Genomic DNA, 18066 nt, shown 5'->3' with positions numbered 1-18066 from the left:
GTTCCAGTGCTTGTGCAATCCTACAATAAATCCCCTTTTTCCCTTGAGATAGAAGAAGTGAGTTACTGCTCTTTGCAAACAACACACACACACTCAATCAAGTAAATGAACATCCTATATTTTGAGTGCTGTTAGGGAAAGCGAGGATACAAAATTGAGAAGCACCATCTCCTTCCTTGAAGACCACAGAATCTGGAGGACAGAAAATACAGAGACAACTTATGCAGAGATAGGGGACAATCTAAGTAAATGTCAAAATAGAGGTATGTATAAAAATATGCTCAACAAATGGATTTTGTAAGAATTACAAGTTCACCTGCTGGTAAAGTTAATATTTTCTGAAAAATACAAAGTATTCTCATGCTAGCAAAATATGAGATAGGATAAATTTTTCCTTTTCTTTCATTCTAGGCATTGAACTACACCTCACATTTGGTATAATGTGAGTGTTCTAGAGATTATGATCATGGAAAAGTAGAAGGAACACAGAAACCCAAAAGCCTCAGGCAGCAGGAGAAGCAAGGCATTTATAGTGTGGGACAATATGAATACAAATATCATATTTTTAAAAATGTGTATATGTATAATTACTTAGAAATCACATGCATATGTGTATGTATACCCATGCAAACATGCATACAACACATGCATACAATAAAGACATACTGAAACTAAGTGAATCTGCCACAGCTACGATGCTTAGAAGACCACCTGACAAATTTCCTCCAATGGATCACAGAATCATGTTTTCTATGATATCTAAATATTGTGAATTGATAAATTACATAATTCTTAACTAGAGGCTTGAGATCATAAGAGGACAAAGAAGGATGAGGAGTTGGGGAACTGGTAGTGTTAAGGTACCAGGAGGTAACAATAAATGAGAGACCAAGAACCATACTTGAGAAACCCAGCTAGAAGTCACCCTGGAAGTGGATGGCACTAGCTAACCCACTGAGAAGGTCTTGAGCATTTATCAGCTCAGGACTGGTCAACCTCAGTGCGCCCTCTAGTGGAACCAGTGGCTTGTAGACTGTACGGACTAGACTAGTTATATGGTAATGTGAGCAGAGGATAGATAGTTGCTTCTCCTTTGAAGAACTTTCTTCCTCGGGCCTTTAGCTCCTTGTAAATATGCAGTACTATACACTGGACTCCTTGACTGAGGCAAGTCAATATTGTTATAAATACCCCAAAGGTATTTCTCTCCCTCCTTGGTCAGTCATTCCAACTATTCAGTTTTTCTTTTTGATGGAGCAGTCAAGGATTATTGCAGGTGAGGAATGGAATGCTATTGCTCTTCATTCACAAACATTTATTGAGCCTACTAAGCACCAGGAACTGTGTTAGATGTCATGCACTTCCTACATTCCAGGCTGTGTCCTAAGCACTTTACATATATTAACTCATTTAGCCACCACAACAGCCTTGGGAGACAGGTGCTGTTTTACTCATGAGGAAACTAAAGCACAGAGGGGTCACACAGCCTGCTTGTACTTGTGGCAGAATTTAAACCCAGGCTGTCTGGCTTCAGAGTCCATATTCCTAATCCCCATACCACGAATAGGGGATACAATTGTATAGCATAGGGCTTATCCTCAGAGAATTTAAGTCTAGTGGGTGTATTACCAGTTTGTTATCCTTTCAAAATGGAGACTCCAAGTTCCAGCTCCTCCTGCCCTATCATTTCTTAAGCACAGAGGATGGCAGTTGTTGGTAACTAAGACAAGTGCCACTGAAAATAAGCTTGCACTCCCTGTTCAGCCTTCCACTGTAGAACAGGTCAATTCCTACTCTAAATGATAATTGCACAATATCCTCAGGCTATGTAATAACAACATTTCAATGGGAAATTGCTTTTAGTGATTTGTTCAATCCAAGAAAATTATGTACAAATTAAACCACACTTTCTCAGGGAACCGCACTATAATTGCAAGGAGGAAATTTATAACTTTCTTTTAAAAAAAGTCTGGACAGATCAACATATTTGGTCAAAAAGCAAGAGATTTACTGGGAGAACTCAAAGCACAAGGCCTGTGGACAGTGTGCACCACAGTTTCAGTAATTGCTATTTCTGATACAGCAGCTAAACACATCACATCCTTGGTCCTCTGTGATCCAAATCTGATCAAAAGTTCTTCCGCAGTGGATTAATGATCCAAGATGACAACAAAAAGCAACTGAAGGAATAAAAATAAACTATCACATTGCACTATCGACAGAGAGATCCTGTTTCCAGTGGTTCAGATGCCAGAAAGGGAGGGATGAATATTAGCTCTGCAGGTGGATAAAATGCTAGAGTTCCAAGGCTCAACGGCAGTGACATATACTCAAATATCAGGGCCCTAAGCACTGCTATAGCACCTGGTGACACCCACCATCCCAGCAGACAACAGGGACCCAATCGTGTTTTGCAAGCACAAAGCAGTAGCTGGACTAGGGCCAGGCAGACTCGGACAGCCAGATACTAGGACTGGTCTTGAATGTACATGGGGATTTAGTTCCTCATACAGTTCAAGTTATGTCTCCCTTGTCCTGGTGACCAGGATTTGCTATTCCATCACTGGAGACCAGTGTCTTCGGGCTCTCCTCTTTCTGGGTTAGAGAATTTTCATGGTCTTGCGTTTAGTGCTGGGCTTCCGAGGCAGAGAGATGTGAGTTTACATCCTTCTTAGCTATTTGACTGTGGACAAGTCTCAGTCTTTCTAAGCTTTAGCTTGCTCATTTGTAAAATGAGGGATGATGATGCTTAGGCCACAGAACTATGAAATAATACATACATACATAAATACACACACACACACACACACGGAAGTTTTGTTTTGTTCTTAAGGAATTCAGGGATGGCTTATAAAGTCTGTGTTTCCAAAGAAACATGAAATAGTGTAGTAACAACACAAGTAAATCCATACTACTAATACTAAAACTTCTGACCTGGAAGAGTCTTTGGAGTTCACCTGATATGGGAAGGGTGCTGAAAGGAGAAAGAGGGTGAAAAAAGAAGGTGAGGGATTGAGGAACCCCAAAGATACATTTCACTTGTACTGAATCCATTCATTCCAAAATCCTTCTTGAGTGTCTACTATGTACAAGGTTCCAAGCCCAACATTCTCACTGCCCTAAATGTTGTTAGTCTAGTAGGGTAGATAAGGTATGAATCCACCTTGTCATAAGGCTCATGAGAGAGCAGTTCAAGTGCATGTCTGCCTAGAGGGAGATCAGTGAAATGTGACCTCTATATAACCTCTACCCTGGCAGGTTGCCTATACCATTTGCCTGTCTTTTCTGTTGTTAAAGATTCTCAAGGCGAGCAATTTCATAGCTGCCCTTGGTCACCAATTCTGTGTGTTAAAACTGTAACAGGCAATTCTTCTTGATGTCTAACTAAAACATCCGTAGTTTAAATCCAGCCCCTCCAGTCTGTTCTCAAAGAAGATGGAGAGCAGCTGGCCACCATCTTCTGCATAACCACCCTTCAGGGGACTGAAGACTGTTATTAAGTTTCTTCTGAGTTCGACATGATTACCCATCATGGATTGACTGAGAAAACAAGATGCAGACATTGTACTTCATTTTCAAGGCAAATGAGTTTCTGTGGGAATTTAGTGACATGGAAGACAGTGCAAGTTGCCTTTGGCCATGGACAAGATGTTGGGGTGAGCAGCTGCAGGGTGGTTGGTAATTTTCTCCCAAGGACAATGAATAAATTATGATATATCCTGGAGAACATTTCATCACTATGAAACCCACAGAGATTCATTCTAAAACTTCAGTTTTAGAAGAGAAGGTTAAGTTTGCTCTCCATCCAGATAGTCACCCTCCTAGGGAGAACCAGGTGGTAAAATGAGTAAAGAGAGAAATTGAGATTGTATTTTACAGTTTAACCTTAACGACTTTGATGTACTATTAGTTGTTTTAAAAAAGACACATCCATTTATTATCTCTCAAATCCTCAGATAACGTGCCTCAAATGGTAATAATTTTAAACTACATAGTTTAAAAACTGAATATTGTTGGAGCAATAATACCCATTGCTGAGGTAGTAACTCCCAATCCAAGAAATACTTTGTATTTGCAAATGTAAGCATATCTTGTTTTATTGCATTTCACTTAATTGTGCTTTGTAGATATTGCATTTTCTTTTTACAAATTGAAGGTTGTGGCAACTCTGTGTTGAGCAAGTCTAGCGGTATCATTTTTCCAAGCGCATTTGCTCACTTTATGTGTCTGTGTTACATTCTGGTAATTCTAATAATATTTCAAACTTTTTTCATTATTATTGCATTTATTATGGTGATCTGTGATCAGTGATCTTTGATGTAATTATTGTAAATGTTGTGTGTGTTCTGACTGCTCCACTGACTGGCCATTCCCATTTCTCTCCTTCTCCTCAGGCCTCCTTATTCCCTGAGACACAACGATATTAAAATTGGGCCAATTAATAATCTTACAATGACCTATAAATGTTTGAAGAGTTGCACATCTCTCTAAATCAAAAACAAGAGATGATTAAGCTTAGTGAGGAAGGCATGTCTAAAGCCGAGATAGGCTGAAAGCTAGGCCTCTTGTGCCAGTTAGCCAAGTTGTGAATGCAAAAGGAATGTTCTTGAAGGAAATTAAAAATGCTACTCCAGTGAACACACAAATGATAAGTGAAACAGCCTTATTGCTGATATGGGAAAGCTTCAGTGGTCTGTACAGAAGATCAAACAAACCACATTTCCTTAAGCCACAGTTTAATTCAGAATAAGGCCCTAACTCTCTTCTATGAAAGCTGAGAGAGATGAGGAAGCTGCAGATGAAAAGTCTGAAGCTAACAGAGGTTGGTTCATGAGATTTAAGAAAGAAGCCATCTCCATAACATAAAAGTGCAAGGCGAAGCAGCAAATGCTGATGTAGAGGCTGCAGCAAGGTATCTAGAAATCTAGCTGAGATAATTAATGGAGGTGGCTATTTTCATTAAACAACTAAACAACAAGAGAAGTCGATGCCTGGCTTCAGAGCTTCAAAGAACAGGTTGAGACCGAAAAAAATGGCATAGGTGATAGAGGCTCTGTTCATCCCTCTCGTAACCAAATCAAACTTGTGACGAAAATGAGAAGCAGCAGCAAGGAAAAATCACCTGGGATCTAGATGAACAAGCCATACAAATAGGGAGAAATACAGGAAATCACCCTACAATGGCAGAAGGTAGGACGAGGTGAGGACACGAGGCTGCCCAGTCCTGAGCAGCTGAGCCAGACAAAACAGCAGCAGACACCTCTTAAAGGGGCGGCATCTCGGAGGGGATTTTTGCGGTAATGGATCTGCTTGCTCTGAGCACCAGTGCCCATTTGGCTGAGCTCAGGGGGCACCAGGGACTTACCGGAAGACATTGTCGGAGTAAGGGCCCAGGTGAGACTCGCTCTGTACAAAAGTGCCGGCAGTATCCATTGTTCCTTGTTGAGCCCTCCCCCATCCCAGAATACGGACACAGCACCACCATAGCAGAGACGTCATCAAACTGGATAACAGGTTGCTCCGCCCAGAGGATTCCCTGAAACCCCATCTCTCGCAACTTGCGGCTTCACTCAAGCCAGATCCAGGTATATCCTCAGCGAGTCAAGTACTCCTTGTTGAACAGTACCTAGACTCACACTGGAGGCAGCTGGCCTTAGTTTCTGGTGTTGCCTTTTGAGGCAACTATAAGCACAGCATCTGTGGATTGCTTGCTGAATCTTAATAAGTGGCCCTGGAGGGGTAGAGGCTTGGGCTAAATTTGGCCTGCAGCTGAACCCCTCTCATGACTATTCCACTAGACAGACAACTACTTCACAAATCCACATTAATAAGACCGGGAGACTTAAGAGCTTTGCTTAGTACATAGAAGCAGACACAGAAAAACAGCCAAAATGGGAAGACAAAGAAGTAGAAACCATATGAGAGAACAGAACAGAGATCCAGATATAATGGAGTCAAGTAATCTAAGAGATGCAGAGTTCAAAACACTGGTTATAAAGATACTCAATGAACTTTTGGGAAGCGTAGGGAACTTCAACAAAGAAATTACAAAAACATAAAAATAGAAATGGAAATTATAAAAGGAAACCAGTCTGAAATGAAGAACACATTGGAATAAACAAAGGAATAAACAAAGTGAATAAAGAAAAAGATCAAATGCCCTATCTAGAGGACAAGAAAGCCAAGGACACACAAGCAGAATGGCAAGAGATAAAATGCCAAGACTATAAAAATAATTTAAGGAGCATATGGGACACTGTTAAGGGTCCAAATAGCTACCTGATCAGCATAACTGAATAAAATCAAGATGTTAAACAGCTATTTGAAGAAATAATGATGGAAAACTTCCCTAACCTGGTGAAGGAAGTGGACATAAAACCCCAGGAAGCTCAGAGAATTCCGAAAATCAGGGATCTAAAGAGGCCCACATCAAGACATATCATAATTAAAATGCTAAAGGTTAAATACAAAGAAAGAATATTAAAAGCAGCAAGAGAAAAACAGATAATTACTTAAGGGAAAACCCATAAGACTGGCAGCTGATTTCTCAAAAGTAACTATGCAGGACAGAAGGGCTTGGCACAAAGTATTCAACAGGATGAAGATCCAGGATCTACAACCAAGGATACTTTATCCAGCAAAGCTATCATTTAGAATTGAAGGACAGACAAAGAGCTTCTCAGACAAAAACAAGCTAAAGGAATTTATCACCACCACAGTATTACAGGAAATGTTGAAGGGACTTCTTTAAGAAGAAAAAATACAAAAGACTCACTTCAGATTAAAAGACATACACAGACTAAAAGGAAGGGGATGGAAAAAGATATTGCTTTGATGGACCTAGAAGATATTTAAGTCAGACAGAGAAAGATAAACACTATATGATTTCACTTACATGCAGAATCTAAGGAATAAAAAGAACAAACTAATCAAAAACAGACTCACAAATATAGTGGATAATTTGGTGACGGACAGAGGGAAGCGGGCTTTGGGGTTTGGGAGAATAGGGTGAAGGGTTAAAGAAGTACAAATTAGTAGCTGATGGATGGTCACGGGGATGAGGAGCATGGCATAGGAAGTGCAATTAGCATTAATATGTTGGCTAGGTGGAGGGTCAGGGGAGAGAGGGAGCAATTGTGGGATCATTTTACGAACTATATAGATGTCTAAGCAATGTATTGTATACTTGAAACTAATTAAAATAAATTTTAAAAAAGGAACAGGTTGACTCTCTTGACTCTATTGTTAGGGCTAATGTAGCTGGTAACTTTAAGTCGAAGCCAGTGCTCATCTATCATTCTGAAAATCCTAGGGCCCTTAAGAATTATGCTAAAGTTACTGTGCTCTGTAAATGGAACAACAAAGCTGGATGACAGCACATCTGTTTACAACATAGTTTACTGAATATTTTAAGCCTATTGTTGAGACCTACTGCTCAGAAAAAAAGATTCCTTTCAAAATATTAGTGCTCATTGACAATGCAACTGGTCACCCAAGAGCTCTGATGGGGATTAATAAGATTAGTGTTTTCATGCCTTAACACAACATCCATTCTACAGCCCATGGGTCAGGGAGTAATTTTGACTTTCAGGTCTTAGCATTTAAGAAATACTTTAGCTGCCACAGATAGTGATTCCTCTGATGGATCTGGGCAAAGTAAGCTGAAAATTTCTGGAAAGGATTCACCATTCTAGATCACATTAATAACATTTATGATTCATGGGAAGAGATAAAAATATCAACATTAACAGGAGTTTGGAAGAAGTTGATTCCAACCCTCATGGATAACTTTTAGAGACTAAGATTTCAGTGGAGGATGTAGCTGCAGATGTGGTAGAAATAGCAAGATAACTAGAATTAGAAGTGGAGCCTGAAGATGTGACTGAATTGCTGCAATCTTATGATAAAACTTTAATGGATGAGGAGTTGGTTCTTATGGATGATCTACTCCTGGTGAAAATGCTATGAAGATCGTTGAAATGACAATAAAGGATTGAGAATATTATATAAACTTAGTTGATAAAGCAGCAGCAGCATTTGAGAGGACTGGCTCCAATTCTGAAAGAAATTCTACTGTGGATAAAATGCTATCAAGCAGCATTGCATGCTACAGAGAAATCACTTGTGAAAGGAAGAGTCGATTAATGCAGCAAACTTCACTGTCTTATTTTAAAAAATTGTCTCAGTAACCCCAACCTTCAGTAACCACCATCCTGATCAGTCAGCAGCCATCATGATCAAGGCAAGATCTTCCACCAACAAAAAATTATGACTTGCTGAAGGCTCAGATAATGGTTAGCATTATCAATTCAATATTTTTCAAGTAAGGAATGTATATATGTAAAGAAATAATGCTATTGCACACTTAATAAACTACAGTATAATATAAACATACTTTTTTAAGCACTGGGAAACCAGAAAACTCATGTGACTTGCTTTATTACAATATTTGCTTTATTGCAGTGGTCTGGAACCAAACCTGCAGTATCTGCTAGGTATGCCTGTGTTAATAAAGGGTAGCAGAACATGCCACTGCAGAATATGGCTGTAGGAGTTCAAGAGGCTACCCCCAAGTATGTCGCTTTGCTATATTGATCATTTAGAGCTGTAAGCACTTAAAAAACAGCCAGTATAGACACTTTCCCTAAACTCCTTTATCTGCCTAAAGAGATCCTCCAAAAGGAACTCAATTATCATAAATTCCCTCCACAGGAGTTTCAATGACCAGGGAGAACTGACTCTCATCATGTGAGAGTAGACTAGAAGTCAACACCATACCCAGACAAACTTTGTCACAAACTATCTTACCTTTCATCATTCTTCTCAGGGGCCCATTCTTCCTTCCTAAAAATTGCTTAACCTTTGCTAAAAGACCTGCATTTCTTCCACGTCCCCATCCCAACCACCTTTCTCAATTAAGATGGAATTTAAGTCTGAATTTCAAGCCACTTTAGGGAGTTATTTTTCCCTGGGCAACTTTCATGAATACATAAGATATACATGTTAATAAACATGTTTGTTTCCCTCTTGTTAGTCTGTCTTTTATTACAGAAGTCTCTGCCAAGAACTCAGAAGGTAGGGAATAAATTAATTTTCCTCCCCTACAACTGATCATTAAGCTTCCTTGTGTTTTCTTATTCTTCTCTCGCAGTAGTTCAACTATTTTATAGGCATCGGATTTAAAGAGTTATTTATAAAGTAGCTCATTAATCATTTCCCTGTCTAACAGTGTTCAGATAAATGAGTCTCTTTTGTCCCTCAAGAACTTTGAGAGGAAATTGGACTTTTAAGTATACACAGTATTTACACGGTATGCAAATATATCATCTTTTGGTATCATCAAAACAAAAAACATCCATAGACATGCATTGTGATTTGTCAGAATTTCCATCTTTTCCTATTTTGATTTTTTTTTCTTACTTTCCATATTGTGCTGTCAGTGTTCCTCAACTTCAATCTGAGGTTCTTTAAGATAAAAACACCTTTATTCTAATCTACTTTCCTTTTGCTGCACTGAATCCAACAGTCCCTTGTTTAAATTACATCTTGTCTCCTGAGACTAGACTAACATGAAGACCTTCACAAAAAGCAAATCCCATTTTGCAGACAGGCAAAGCAAGAGTCTTGGTGAAGTCTTTTTATCAAAATCATATACCGAGTCACAAACTAAATTCAGGACTTTTGATTTCCAGGCAACCAGTGGGAATCCCGGGTTGTCACGTTCTTCCTAAAAGGTATAATCCCAAGTCCGACTCGAGATGGAAAGATGGATAAAATGTTGTTTTAAGAAGCCTTTCAGTCTGAATGTATTTTCTAATAATATATTGTTAGAGATTAACATGGTGATTAAGTCATATATCCAGGTAGATCTAGGTTACTGACATTCTAAAATTCAGTTAATTCCTGGATATTTACTGTAGCCATTTACTGTTGACCAATAGTATAAACACTTTTATCTCCTATCTGACAGATCAATTTTTGGATGACAAACATTGCTGGGCAACAGAATTGGGATCAAAAATATTTCTTGAAGTTGGAAAGTAGATTAATACCAATAAGATCAAATTGAACAGGGACACTCCCCCTTTCCCTGAGACCCAGTCCCTTTTAACAATTTCTTATTATATGTGGTTTAAACCCTGTGTTTTCCTTAACACATGCCATATGCACCTTCCTGCCATTAAAGATGCTTCAGAAAGATTATTTTCACAGACACATGTATTCCATCTTATATATGTACTATATTTAACATTCTCCTATTTTTGACAAGGTATATTGTTTCCAATTATTTTATCATATAAGTAATGTTGTAATGATCATCCTTTCATATTAAAAATAATTTAACAGAGACAAATGTAAAAGCCTTTATTTAGGCTCAAACACACAATCACATAATTATAGATTCTATTTTCCTAGTTTCCCAGCAATTTCTATGGGGAAAAAAGACCTAGGATGTTTTCGTTATTCACAAGAGCAATATTTCCCAACAGTGCAACCAGTATGGTATTCGGATCAGGGAGGCAATTGTTCCACTCCACTTTGTGCTAGGCACATTATATCTCAAATGATGTGTCTGTCCCAGATATCACCCTTTACCCTTCCACAACATGGACAAATATTTAGAAGAATTCAATAAAATCTGATAATTATCAGATGAGTAATGGCTGAAAGAAGTGAAAGATTTAACTCTGAATAAGAGAAACACTAAGGTTTCGAGATCAGATTTCGAATACAGGAAAGAGTGTTTTGGGGAAGATGAACTGGAGTTGCTCCCATGACTGAAGCTATAGGAGGCAGATTTCAGAAGATGGACCCTACAGCTGCTAAAAAAGAAAAAAGAAAAAAGAAAAAGATAGCTAGTGAGCCTTTATGGATTTTAACAAATTGCCTTTCCCCCACTGAGGACCATGAGATTGGAAGAGCTGGGTAAAATCAGAAATGACCTGAGTGTGAAACAGCTGGTTCCTCCTCCTGTATATATTCTTAGATGTTGGCATTCTTCAAGTTTCCATCCTTGGCCTTTAATCACTTTCTACACTCACTTTAGGCAAGCTCACCTACTTCCATGGCTTTCACCACTTATCCAAATACGACTTTCAAATCTGTATCTCTAGCCCTGACCTTTATCTTGAGCTGCATTACCATCTAGAGAAGAATCTTTTAAACTGCAATGTATCGAGATCACAGTTAATTAATTATTTTCCTGTCTTCAGGGCTCTTGGTTGCATGTGTCAGAAACCCAACAGTAACTACCATAGGCAGAAGAGGTAATTTACTGATTCATGTTCACCAAACCATAGGATAGGCAGGGATTAAATTAGCTTCAGGGATGCCTGGAACCAAGGACTGAAAGGCAACCAGAACTCACTTTCCCTTATATTTTTCATATCTGTTTCTCTCCCTGTGTTAGTTTCAATTTTCCTCTACTGAAGACCAGCTGCTTCTACGTGTACAAGACATAACCACTAGCATCTCTACATTTGCAACTTTGCAGATTCACCACCAGAAAAGGCCTCTTTCCTTCAGTGCCAATTCAAAATTCAGAATTTTCTCTACTATAGGTGGCAATCTACCACTCAGAGTTGTGTCAATTATAACTTATATTGTATTGTCCCATACATTTGAGGGAATTCCTCAAAACTTATGAGGATGTTTCCTGTCTGTGGATGTCATCTAACCTGTGTGACAGCAGGAGAAACACCTGAGAAGTGACATGCTAGATCTCGCAGGCCCCATATTCCTCTTTAAAATAGACTAGACTCTCAAAGGTCATTTGGACAGAGGTCAACTTTCTCTAAAAGACCTCTGGTGACACTGAAATTACCGTCAATCTCTGCTACCTTATTCTTTTTTTATTTTGGTATATTGTACTAATACTTTGGTTTTCTATCTACCATCTATTTTATGGCCCAAGTCTATTCTAAGATGGGAAGACTTCAGAATTCTTATTTTCATTTATGGAAGCTCTGAGAGAGTAAAAGCTGTGTATTACAGAAAATGAGAGCTAGAAGGGGCCTTTAGCTCATCCTCTCATTTTATAGATGTGAAGCTGAGGCCCAGAAGGAGGAACTGACTTGCCAATTGGTGGAAGAGCTAAGATGAGACTCAAGTTAATGCAATTGATTATGAAGCCAACAAATTTATCAATGTGAATATTCAAGACACTGAGCTAGGTGCTGCCAGAAAAAGCAAATTAAAACCCAGCCCTGAGGACGTGACCGTCATTGACAGCAAGTTACTTAACTATAGTCCATGAGAATCTATCACCAAAGCATTAGGAGCTATTGTTGCTATTTTTGATGATGAAAATGTAAAGGATTCTCAATAGAAAGTCATCAGATTGGATGGGATATTCAAAATCATGTCACCTTTATCCCAAACCTTCTCTGGCCCCTGCCCGCTAGGGCTATCTGGAATGGACAAAATACAAATCGGTCTGGAAGCCAGGAGATGGTAAAGAATCTAAATCATAGATCTCTTCTTAATCATGTTGCCTGGCCCTTGTGCGCCTTGGTTTTTCTCTCCTGCATCCTGAGAGGTGAATAATCCTGTTGAGAGCATACACTGTATCACTCTAGTATAACTTCTCCCAGACCATCTGGGCCATGACCTTACAAACACCCTCGTCTTGGAACAATTCAATTAATAATAATAATTATATCTAAGTATCGAGCAACTAGCATATGTCAGACACAGCGCCAAATGTTTTTCATACTTGCACAGCCTCAGGTATTTCTCAAAATGGCATTAGAAGACAAGGAAATAGCAGTTCAGAAAAGGTGGGAAATTTCCCCAAGGCTACATGGCTAGAAAGCAGCAAAGCTGAATCTGTAACCTAGGATGGTCTAACTCTAAAACCTATGTTTTTCATTACAGCACATTGCTTTTCAAACACAAAATGCTAAATCCATGACCCATGTTTTTTAAATGTTGACCTTCTAATACATATATTTTTATAATGAAGGATATTGGTGCTGAGATCAGGCAAATAGAGCCAAATTGTAACAAAGTTACATCAAAAGATAGATCGCTAGACTGGAAATCACAATGCTTGGTGTCTATGCCAGCTCTGTCACTGAAACGAGATCTTAGGGAGTCAATTCTTCCTGTTCTCCACAGCGTCACATTACTATCTGACTACATCTCATATTCATAGCAACAGTATGAAATTATACCTTTAAAAATTTTGTAGTGTACCAAGTTCAGCTCCTCGGAGAAGTATTTCAGAAATGTGTGTTGCTGTCACAGATTCCAATTTTAAGCTACGTTTATTGGCCCATCTTTTCTGATACATATTTTGTAAGGAACATAGAATATGTATATTGTGTTCTAAGGTATTAACTTTACAATTTTAAGAAACTGAGTATCTTATCTGTGCCAAGGAGGATGGCAAAACTCTGGGTGTTCATAAGTTGAGAATGACATAGGAGATAAGAACTAGAGATAGATAAGGAGCTGGAAAGTAAAGTAAGAAAGATATTAAAAGATTAAGGATTTTTATTTTATCTCAGAAGAGATAAGGTTTAAAGAGGAACTATCTTTGTGTTTATGGATTCAGAAAATACCCAATGATTATTTGCTAGTTCAAATAAAACCTCATAAGAGAAAAAGAAAGAAAATAATGTTAAATGATAGTAAATTAAAGGGTTGTTTAGAAAGGACTTTCAGACAGGCAAGATTCTAAAACATTATAAGAGGTTACTATTGGGAAGGGGCACAATTTTCCTAGAAATTATTACAAATAGGAATAATACATACCCAGGTAGATTTGACCAGGGCTGTCCCACCTGGTCAAAAAATAGATAGATAATTTTGTCCTTTTACCTTTTCTCTAAAATTTAGAGATACGAACTCAACTCCCAGATTTTGTTGTTCCAGTTCTGAAATAAGATGCTGCCACCTAGTGTTTGCTGCTCTTACCCTCAACTGCATTTAACTGTCTTTATATTGATCTTATTTATGAAACCCCCAATAACATGGTCTCTGTCATCTAATTAGACAAAATAGACCTAAATAGCAGAGCCATACAGAAAATAGAATCAACATTATTTGTTGAAATTAAAACATTCTTTTGAATATAAGTAGTCAGTACAGCAATGAGATGTGAGAATCCAGAGTTCATTTTCATAGTGTTGACTACATAGAGGTGCTACAGGGAACATGCAGAAAACTTGTGTGTGCCTTTAATTGGTAGACATAGGTCCAAGTGATAGAATATATGGGGAGGAAATTAAAGATGAAGGTAAGGATTGATTTTCTAACAATGAATCTCTAATATTACCTAGTGGGGGCAGGTGTTTATTGTCATCAGGAGTGTCCAGACATAGGCAGAGTTTGTGGGAAAATTGAAGAAGGCATTTAAACCAGAAGAACGGTCGACTGAAGCAGACAATCTTTAAATCTCTCCTTATGCTAGACTTCGAGCTTCCTATAGGCAGGGTTTTTACTATTATATGCTGTGTTTAGTATAGTGCCTGGAATGTAGATATAGATACTTGGTGTTTTGTTGAATGAATGAATATATTCACTTAACATTGCCCTGGAGGAAGAAAACTAGCCCAAATAAACATTACTTAACAAGTTAAGAAAGAAAAAAAAGCAACCCCTGAAATTTAGAAACTGGCTTGGCACTCATGTTATTCTCCTGTTGAACATAAACTCACAGAATACCAACCTCAGACAAAGTTACTTAGCGGTTACGATAAAATAAGTCAAAACAAGACCACTTCATAATTTTGTCTAAGTACAGACAAAAATAAGCTTCCTGTGCCATCCACAGAATACCAAACACTTCAGCTCTCAGCCAAAATGAGTGACTGCTGCTTCTTTGCAAATTACAGCCTATCATCTAGATAGTCTTTTCTTCCTGTAGATAAGATTTATTGGGATAACCAATCAATTAGAAAGCCCTGCTTTCTAATAGGATCCAATCTAGGGCAAAACCCCATTTCCCTACACACTACCCCAAATCACCAAATCAAAGCCCAAATCCTATAATAAGTTCTTTCTAACACCCTATTACTAAGACACTCTATAGTTCCCCATGGTCAGTTCTCTTCCTCGCTATAATCCAGTTTGTTTAACTACAGGGCCGCTTCTGGTGGTCTCTGGCAAAAAGGCACTGACCAAGTAAATGCTAAGAAAAGAAAAAGGATGCCCTGAACTCCAAGTGCAATACGAATCCTGCAAGAACCCTGGATCTGTGAGGGTTTTATTAGTTACAGAACACTTTTGACCAGGGGGGTCTTACATATTAATACCACTAACATTTACTGAGACTTAATCTGTGTCTTTTACAGGCATATTTCATCACACGAAGTAAAAATTATCATTATCCCTATTTACTGATGACAAAACTGAAGTAGAGAGGTTAAGTAACCTCCCGAAGTTCAGCCAGCTGGTAAGTGATGGTGCTAAGATTCAACTTGGTCATCTGACTCCTAAGCCTTCCTAAATGTCTTCAGACTTTGAAGGCACAAGGGAGGTATGTGAGTATGTGTTCTGAGAGCAGGCAGTGAGGCACAAGGGCAAGAATGAATACCTCTATGTAACAAGTATCATGATTTTATCTCTTAGGAAGGTCTATAAAAATCTACACAATCCATGCTCCTCTCTCCACTTATGCCTTAGTGCCTGCCAGTCCTGGTTCCTCCAAGGCTGACCTCCAGAGCCAGGTGCAAGAGTTGTGGGTAACACATTCTGGTTAAGGGGCTTTGATTCTGTCACCTTAATTTTACTGATAAAAAAATGTTCCAATCTGACTCCACCATACATCTACTTTTTCTCATCTCCCCAAAACCTGATGTGGCATAGTCAGGTGTGGCCAGGGGAACTAAAATCAATCCTTCACCTGATTAACACTCACTCATCTTTCGGATCTCCATGTTCACGAGTCACTTCTGAGGGAGGCCTAGGTTAGATCCCTTCATCACAGGTGCTTACAGTAGCCTGAACTTCTCCTTTGGTAAAGCCTACCACTCTTGCACAGTTCAGTATATGTCCTCCTTGCTAGACTTTAAGTTCTGTGAGGGCAGAGGCCATGTCTGACCTGTTCACTGCCTGGACACTGGAGAAACTGAGTTGTGAACTTGAAGGGGAAATGGGGTGTGAATGGCAGTGGAGATTTAGAACCAGCTCAATTCCTTTCCCTTTCTATTCCAAACTCTTTCTTCATAATGCATCATGATTCCTGCTACTGTATTTCTTGACCCAAACTCAAAAACTGTCCTCAGACAGGTCAGATGTTGCTTAGAGAAATCTAGCCATGCTCTATCATGTCTTTTTAACAAGAGTCTGATCAGTCCTTCATAAACTTCACCTTCTGAAATGTGAACCTTACCCCTCTGGTGAGTTATCCAAGGTCACACTGAATCAAACAGCAAAGTCACAAATAAAGCTCAGATTCAGCAGCTCCCAAGATGGTCTCTGATCTTCCTCTTAAAGTACTAAAGAAGAGGAAATGGGCTCGAACAGATTCCTTACAAACATTAATCGAATGTGGACTTATAATGCCTGCGGCTATCCCATGTTATCTAGGGGACATTAAAGCAAAATGAGCCCTTCAGGAAAAGGTAATTTTAAAAAAGGAATAGGAAAACACAAGAAATACAATCTGGGAGGTAGAAAAAAAATGGCAAAGATGATTTTGGTCCCTCTAGTGACCAAATCGAAGTTGTGACAGAAACAAGGAGCAAACAGCAAGGAAAATCACCTGGGATTTAGCTGAACAAGTCATACAACTAGGGAGAATTCTAAGAAATCACCCTGCAACGGCAGAATGTAGGACAGGGTGAGGACGCAAGGCTGCCCAGTCAGGAGTGGCTGAGTGGGACAGAGGCTGTGGCAGCGGCAGACACCTCTTAAAGGGGCTATGTCTGCAAGTGGACTTCCGTGGTGACGGACCTGCTCGCTGTGAGGACCAGCACTGCATCGGTTACATGGGAGGCACCAGGGACTTACAGAGGTACCCTGAGTTCTCCGAGTGAGGGCCAGAGGCTGGGGTCTCTCCCAGGCAGACATGCTGGTGATATCCATTGTTCTTCTGTTGAGCCCTCCCCCATCCCAGTGTGTGGACTCAGCTCCACCATAGCCAAGAGGTCATCAAACCGGATAACAGAGGTCGCTCCACCCAGAGGACTCCCTGACACTCTACCCCTCCCAACTTGTGGCCCCACCCAAGCCACATCCAGGTGTGTCCTCACTTAGTCAGGTGCCCCTTGCTGAGCAGTGCCTAGACTCAAACTGGAGACAGCTGGTGTCAGTTTCTGGTGTGGCCTTTTGAAGCAACTATAAGCATAGCATCTGTGGATTGCTTGCTGAATCTTGACAAGTGGACCTGAAGGGCCACAGGCTGGGGCTAAATTTGGCCCGCAGCTGAATCCCTCTCAGGACTGTGCCATTGGACACCTACCACACGAATTCACACTAATAAGACCGGGAGACTTAGGAGCTTTGCTTAGTACATAGAAACAGGCATGGAAAGACAGCCAAAATGAGAAGACAAAGAAGCAGAAACCATATGAGAGAACAGAACAGAGATCCAGAAATAATGGAGTCAAGCAATCTAACAGATGCAGAGTTCAAAACAATGGTTATAAAGATGCTCTTTATATCTTTAATGAACTTATGGGAAGTTTAGATGAATTCAGTGAGAACTTCAACGAAAAGAAAAAAAACATAAAAATGGAAATAGAAATTATAAAATGGAACTAGAAATGAAGAGCACATCTGAAATGAGAAGTATATTAAATGGAATAAACAAGGTGACTAAAGAGGATCAAATGACCTATATAGAGGATGGAAAGCCAAGGACACTCAATCAGAATGGCAAGAAAAAGAAGCCAAAACTGTAATAATCATTTAAGGAGCCTATAGGACACTATTAAAGGTAAAAATATCCATGTCGCAGGGGTACTGGAAGGAAAAAAAAGATGTCGAAGGCTATTTGAAGAAATAATGATGGAAAACTTCCCTAACCTGGTGAAGGAAATAGACAAAAAATCCCAGGAAGCTCAGAGAGTCCCCAAAACCAGAAACCCAAAGAGGCCCACACCAAGACACATTATA

This window comes from Pteropus medius, unplaced genomic scaffold, assembly GCF_902729225.1.
Source record: "Pteropus medius unplaced genomic scaffold, Ma_sr-lr_union100, whole genome shotgun sequence".
NCBI lineage: Eukaryota > Metazoa > Chordata > Mammalia > Chiroptera > Pteropodidae > Pteropus > Pteropus medius.
This window is presented reverse-complemented; position numbering follows the sequence as displayed.